Raw genomic sequence first — 7891 nt, forward strand, 5'->3', positions numbered from 1 at the left:
ACTCTCTCTCTCTGCAGTGTGTACATACTGTAGTACTGTCTGTCTGTCTCTCTCTGCAGTGTGTACATACTGTAGTACTGTCTGTCTGTCTCTCTCTGCAGGGTGTACATACTGTAGTACTGTCTGTCTGTCTCTTTCTGCAGTGTGTACATACTGTAGTACTGTCTGTCTGTCTCTCTCTGCAGGGTGTACATACTGTAGTACTGTCTGTCTGTCTCTCTCTGCAGGGTGTACATACTGTAGTACTGTCTGTCTGTCTCTCTCTGCAGTGTGTACATACTGTAGTACTGCCTAACTCTCTCTCTGCAGTGGTGAGCTCATTGAGTGCTGAGCTGTTTGAGTGGTGTGTTAATAAACAAGCATCCCAGCACCTGAGGCCGTAGGATCGATCAATAAGCCCTGTTCTCAGATCAGTCACTGCTCTAACCCGCCTGGCGTGTGAATGAGGACGATTAATCACTGACAGTCAGCAGGCAGCACACCGCATCCACTCACACCTGGGTTCAAATACTATTTGAAATCATTTTGAATACTTTTGCTGGGCTTGATTACACTTGCCTGGTGCAATGGAACCAATAGAAGAGTAGCAAAACTGCAAACCCCGCCCATCTCGCACTCCAGGCAGGCTAAACCAAGAAGCTTAAAGTATTTGAACGATTTCAAATAGCATTTACACCCAGGTCTGCAGCCTATCAGAGTGGCATGACTCAAGATCGGTTCCCATAATGAAGAAAATGTTTGCTATTGTTGGTTTTTGCCAACCAATAATGCAGTGATGTCATTGTATCGGTTGGGGAAGGCTGATGTGTTTGTTTAGCTATGCATGACTAGAACTTTCCATATGCTTTAACTGGTATGTGTTGTTGGGCATGACAAGGAGATTTGAGTAGTTAGTTCTATGCCAGGCAGAAACTGGCTTTCAAACTTAAAACATTCAAAACCAACCATATGATCTTTCTTTCTTTCTTTCTTTCTTTCTTTCTTTCTTTCTTTCTTTCTTTCTTTCTTTCTTTCTTTCTTTCTTTCTTTCTTTCTTTCTTTCTTTCTTTCTTTCTTTCTTTCTTTCTCTGTCCTCCAGCTGCCCCCTTCTATCATCAACAGGATTCCTCCCTCTCTTCGCATGACCAGAATTCCTCCTCTTCTCCTTGGAGTCTCCTCCACCTCCAAGATGAGAAATCCATCTCTCCATATCTGGCACATTGCGTTGTTCACCGTCGCTACGTTTTTCAGAACGGACAAACAGACTAGCGCTCCATGACCACCACCAACAGCTTACAGAAACAATGTGAATGATTCAGCAACACTTAAAAAACATTAAAATAATGTAATATAAACTACACCCTGCTCCGGCAGACGATGTACTTGTTTTATGAATTTTGAAGTTTATTTTCCTTTGTGTTTTTGGGTAGCATGTAAAGTGAGTGTATGGTAACAGCGAGCATGTGGTAGTGTGATGAGTGTGCACCATATGTGTTTGAGTGAGTGAGTGAGTGAATCACTGTGTATGGGTGTGTGTGTGTCTGATTAACTGTCTATGATGTCTTCGAAGTACTATCGATAGTTGTCTGTTTTTATGCCAGATTGTTTTTGGAATTTCATGAATTGCTTAGTAACTACAAAAACAAAATAAAGTGTGCCACGACTCGTGCTCTGTCAATCCTCTTCAGCAACAGCAGTTAAAGAGGTATGCGGTTTTCAACACACCCTTAATTAACTGCATTGGCTTTAGTAGTGGGATCCAGTTGGATATATGGACAATGGCCTCCTATACTGACAGAAACACAGAAGGACAGATGGACAGTCAGCTGCATAGGCTCTGTCATTAGAAAGCTGAGTGGACTCTCCGAGCTGAAGCAAAGACACTGCGGAACCATCTTTCTGGATTTTGAGCAGGGGATGTTTTAAAAAGACGCACCTATATAGTCAACAAGGACTTGATGCTGGGAAGGGTGAAAAGAAGGGATAATCATTGGTCTCGTTTCATTTTGATTTTTTCAGATATGCACCAGATGACAGTCAGGTTTCGTTCAAAGGACTTGTTTTTTATATACAACCGTTAATATCTGAGTGGTTTTCCAATCATATGTGATGACATACTACAGATTCCTCCGTCCTCCATACCAGCCCAGCTCAATGCTCTTCTCATTGCTGAAGTTGGGTTTTAATCCATCAAGGACCTGTCATGTGGAAATATGCAAGAAGTGTGAGGAAAGGGAAACAGAATGTACTGTATAATACTTTTTAATTTAGTTAATGATGAAAAAACCTAACAAAACACAAATGAATGTTTGTCATTGTATGCCTTCTGACACCATATGATCCAGCCATGCACACTAACACTCTTTCAATCTCTTTTTTTTAATGCTTTTTTTGTATTATTATTTTTGTTCATTCGATTTATTTTGTCAAGGATTTTAGGTACATGTAACTTATGTCATTATTTATGGTCTTTTATATCTAGTTTGTAAAATTATAGCAAAAGTGAAGAAAATGAAGGGTTGTCATATGGTGCATTCTTATTAAAGTAGAAACCATCCGACTGGCCCTGTTTCCTGCTTATTGTAGAAACACACACACACACACACACACACACACACACACACACACACACACACACACACACACACACACACACACACACACACACACACACACACACACACACACACACTCGTAAACCTCCCCAGTGAGTTGGCAGTGAGTTCCCTCTGCAGCACATGAGAGCAGATAGAGCTATCTGACTGTGAGCTGCAGGTTGTGTCTCGGGCAACAAGGTGTCGGAGAGCTTTTAACATGGTCGGTGTGTTTAATCAGAACAGCATCTGTTTCCTGCGTTCATTTCCAGCGGCAATAAAACCCTGATTGTCCGAGGCTTTGATAGGGAGAGAAAGCGGGAGAACTGAGGCCATTTTTAAAATGGGAGCTGAAGTATTGTATTCTCTGCCAAATGTGTTTGTGTGTGTGCGTGTATGCGTGTGTATGTGTGTGTGTGTGTGTGCGTGTGTGTGTGTATGCCTGCGTGTGTGTGTGTGCATGTATGCAATCGTATGTGTGTATGCCTGCGTGTGTGTGTATGTCTTTGTGTGTGTGTATGCCTGCGTGTGGGTGCGTGTGTGTATGCCTTCGTGTGTGTGTGTGTGTGTGTGTGTACTTGCAGGGTAATATGGTGGGACTTTGAAAGAAGACTACAGCTTCAACTCCAGACTATTGACCATTCTGAAAAGGAACTAACAAAGACCCAACCTTCATAGTCATACTGTTACTATTTTTATTTGTATTATTATTTTTGAACTCTGAATTGTCGGGAAGAGCTTGTTAGCAAGCATTTCACGGTAATGACTTCCCTCACCTGTTGTATTCGGCGCATGTGACAAATATGATGTGATTTGAGACAGAAGCAGAGGTTTGACAGTGAGAGAGACAGATGGAGAAGATTTAAGAGATAAAATGAGAGACAGAAATGAGAAAGAGCTGCACAGAGAAAGTGAAAAAACAGAGAGGCAGAAAGAGAGGTGTCTGTCATTTGGAAAAGCTAGGTCTCCCTTCTAATGGTCTAGATCTCTAATGCTAGGACTCTAGTCTGCATAATAAGCTAAGTAAGTCAAAGTAATCTTTAAAGCTCAGGTAATGATCAATGTTTTGGGACACGAGAGTTGGAATGCAGTCTCTCTCCTCACCACTGCTACCAACAAATGACAACAGTCACCACAACCAAACAATCCTCTCAAAAACGTGGTTTCACCTCTTTAGTTCTTTCCAATGAGGTCCAAGAACATTCTCTGATGTATTGTGTTAATCATTCCTTTCATTAGGGAGAAGCTAAACTGCAGATGGCGGAAAAAGCCATGCCAATGTTTACACCATAATTATAATATACTGTATCTGGCATTAATGTGGAGCAATGTACCATAACGTGAAATATTATACCATATTTATTTTCATGAAAATAAATGTAACATTTTCTGGCGTTTTTCTATAACATCTTGTTCAGATGTTTGTGGAAATGGTCTGAAATCCACGTTTTAGACGTCACTTCATATTGAAATCATTTGGACCCACCCATGTTGTCATTTAAACACAGACTTAAAGTACGACAAAAGCTTGAGTCAACATTCAACATTCCCAGCTCTACCAACTCCCACCAACCCTGCTTTTTCAAGACCTTCAGATGAAGTGGTAGCTTCTCAAACTGGCTTAACCCTCCAACCCCTTACTGTCAGAGCAAAGGGTTAGATTGGAACCATTTGTGATGCTACTCAATTTGAAGATTTGAAAGACAGACTTTGCCAGTATGAACCAGTGACAATAGTGCAACACATTGATGTCTCCATTAACAGCATCTGCTGTGTAGGGACTCTAGAGTCTAGAGGGGGTCCTTCAGTCAGGTCCCCACAATGTCATAACCCAAACGCTTCCACTCTAATCTCTGGGCCAACATTATTCTCATGGCTAAATCCAAGGAGAGGGAAGTGTTTCGCTGTTTCACAAAGCTGTCCAGGTGGCTGACTGGCTTCCTTAATGACAGAGGAGAAGGAGTGGATGACTTTGGATGGCGACTGGAGTGAAAATGTGCTATTATGACTCACAGGGAAATAGTGTGTTGTTATGACTCACAGGGAAATAGTGTGTTATTATGACTCACAGGGAAAAAGTGTGTTGTTATGACTCACAGGGAAATAGTGTGTTATTATGACTCACAGGGAAATAGTGTGTTATTATGACTCACAGGGAAATAGTGTGTTGTTATGACTCACAGGGAAATAGTGTGTTATTATGACTCACAGGGAAATAGTGTGTTATTATGACTCACAGGGAAATAATGTGTTATTATGACTCCCGGGGAAATAGTGTATTATTATGACTCACAGGGAAATAGTATGTTATTATGACTCACGGGGAAATAGTATGTTATTATGACTCACGGGGAAATAGTGTGTTATTATGACTCACAGGGAAATAGTGTGTTATTATGAAGAATGGGGAAATATCGAAGCTAAACAACCAATAGGGTCCTGCAAGCCAAAACATTGAAGAAAAAAATGACAACTCTGTTAGAGTTGTAAGGTCCTGTGGGAAAAGTGCTGGGTAGAGACCGTCCCCTTCTGACATCAGGGTTTATTGATCGAGAGGCTTCTAGCGCAGTGCTGCTGACCTTGTGGAGACTCACCAAGCTTTTATCTCTGATGGACAATAGAGAATAGTCTCTGTGAAAAACAGAAACCTAAAACAAAAAATGAAACATGAGAGAAAAAGAGCATGTGTTAATTTAGATTGAGCTTTCTCTAAAAGTATTTCGTTTGGGGTATAACGTTTGTCTTTGTGTTGCATTCATCTGACAGACATAGGAGACTATAACTATCGCAGACTAACACCCGACAACATGAAAAAGCACTTATGGGAGTTCCTCCTCCTCTAGCAGCAAGCGGTCCAGAGGCAGTTTTCCAGGACTCTCTACAGTGATGTCAGAAAAGAAACAGAATATGATGGAGAGCCTAGGAACTAAACAAACAAGGAAAAATAGAACTCTGAAACTAAATGACAAAGCTACTGAAACAGGTACATCAGCAAAATAATACCAGCGAAAATGAAAGGATGAGATATTTCACTGGCGTGAAGCTCCCCTTCCCCTTGAGAGAAAGATACATATTTCAGGAGAAAGAGAACCGGGGAACAAAATACAAAAATAAAACAGATCTATAAAAAATATAAACAAAAAAAAGCTTCTATGTCTGTATTTCTCCTTCCAATAACCGCTGAATATGTCCGCCCTAAATGGGAGGTTGGTTCCTGACCTCCTCCTCTCCTCTTTCCCCTCCTCCTCCCCTCCCGCCACCCCCTCCCTCCCTCCCTCCCTCCCCTGCCTCCCCTTCTCCTCTCCTCCGAAAGGCTCCTCTAATCTCGCTACATTATTTTATTATGACACTCACTTTCAACTCCTTTAATTGGGGACTGACCGGCCTGCAGCCAACTTCTCTCAGCTGGAGGGGTGAAGGGAGGGGTGAATGGAGGGATCGGAGGAGTAGTAGGTAGGGAGTAGAGGGGAGGGTAATGGGAAACGCAATGGAACTTGTGTTTACGCATTCTCTGTTCGTCACCTCGTAAAACATGTCACTTTTTTAACATGTCATCATCCACACATCTGTCTGAGAGCTGGAGGGAGGATCAAAATAACATGGACCCAGAAATCACTGGTTATATCCTCCTGGCTGCTGTTGATCCAAGATGGACTCCACTTGGCAATAACAGCCATAGACATATGCCTATAACAAAGCGACCACAGACTTCGACAAGGGAAACACTCAACACTCGATACTCATCAAGTCTTGCTGCCCAATGGCTTCACACAGAAGCATACATATCCCCAAGTGACCAAACACAAAAGTGGTCAATAAGTTGTGCTTCACCTGTTTTGTGTCTGGAGAATGACTACCTCCAGTGGTATTATCCCTAGTGATTGCTTGTGTGTATGCTGGTGGTTTATCAGTGTGTCCAGGACCATGCTAATCTGGGAGTCTATTCAGCCGGCAGGCCGTTAGACTACTCCCAGATAAAGGTGAGGGGGGTCAGACACTTGACCACTCAGTGGCTCTTCAGCTCATTATCCCTCTTCTGCAGAGCTGGCCCCTCCTGGTATCCTGATCCTTGAACCCCTGTGGTGATCTCCAGAACAAACCACTTTCTATAAGGGCACAGGGCAAGACCCAGATGCAGACATGGGAAGCAGATGGTTGGAGTCTCTGATATTTATTAGTATCCAAGAGGCAGGCAAGAGAATGGTCGTGGACAGGCAAAAAGATCATAACAAGGTCAGAGTCCAGGAGGTACAGAGTGGCAGGCTAGAGGTCTGGGCAGGCAGAATAGTCAGGCAGGTGGGTTCAGAGTCAGGGCAGGCAAGGGTCAAAAACCGGGAGGACTAGAAAAAGAGAGATAATAAAAAGCTGGAGCATGGGAAAAACACGCTGGTTGACTTGTCAAGACAAGGCGAACTGGCACAGAGAGACAGGAAACACAGGGATAAATACACCGGGCAAAATAAGCGACACCTGGAGGAGGTGGAGACAATCACAAGGAGAGGTGAAACAGATCAGGGTGTGACAGTACCCCCCCCTCCTCTTGGGACGCCACCTGGCGTTCTACCTGGGCGCATACCTGGTTGACCAGGGTGCCGGCGGGGAAAATCAACGATGAGGGCAGGGTCCAGGATGTCTTTAGCAGGAACCCAGCACCTCTCCTCCGGGCCATAACCCTCCCAGTCAACCAGATACTGGAAACCCTAGCCCCGTGGTTGAACTCTCAGGAGGCATCTCACCGTATACGCTGGGTGGCCATTGATGACACGGGGGAGAAGGGATGGTCCTAGAAACAGAAGACAGAAGACAGAGGACTGTGAGACAAGGGCTTAGTCCTGGACACATGAAAAGTAGGGTGAACACGGAGGGTACGGGCAACAGCAGGTGAACAGCAATGGGACTAAGTACTCTAGAAATGGGGAAAGGACCAATGAAACGGGGGGAAAGTTTGCGGGATTCTAGCTGGAGTGGTAGGTCCTGAGTGGACAACAATACCCCCTGTGCAGAACGCCTTCTAGAATTGTGACGAAAACTGAGGACCACGATTTCAGACATTATTGTCCGGGAGTCCATGGATTTGGAAGATGTGCTGCACCTTGAGCTGGGCCATCTCCTTGGCTGAAGTTAACTTAGGAAGAGGGATGCAATGGGCGGCCTTGGGATGCAAAATCCTTGTTGCCATCTGATGGAGGAAGCCCAGTGACAAAATCCAGGGAAATATGGGACCAGGGGCGATGAGGAACACGAAGGGGCTGAAGGAGGCCAGACCGAACTTGGTGCGGAGTCTTGCTTTGAGCACACACCATGCATGCGGCGATGAA

The 7891-nt window shown here is 43.8% G+C and overlaps 1 protein-coding gene across 2 annotated transcripts in view; it reads left to right on the forward strand.

Moving 5' to 3' along the window:
* Positions 1 to 2542, forward strand: part of LOC106581317 (ephrin type-A receptor 4) — a 77118-nt gene extending 74576 nt beyond the window's left edge. For both annotated transcript variants that reach the window (XM_014163293.2, XM_014163292.2), the window contains exon 18: positions 1079 to 2542. The gene's annotated coding sequence lies outside the window, so the exon portion shown is untranslated. The remainder of the gene's footprint in view (positions 1 to 1078) is intronic.
* The last annotated feature ends 5349 nt before the right edge of the window (positions 2543 to 7891 follow it).

The sequence above is a fragment of the Salmo salar genome, chromosome ssa20, assembly GCF_905237065.1.
Source record: "Salmo salar chromosome ssa20, Ssal_v3.1, whole genome shotgun sequence".
NCBI lineage: Eukaryota > Metazoa > Chordata > Actinopteri > Salmoniformes > Salmonidae > Salmo > Salmo salar.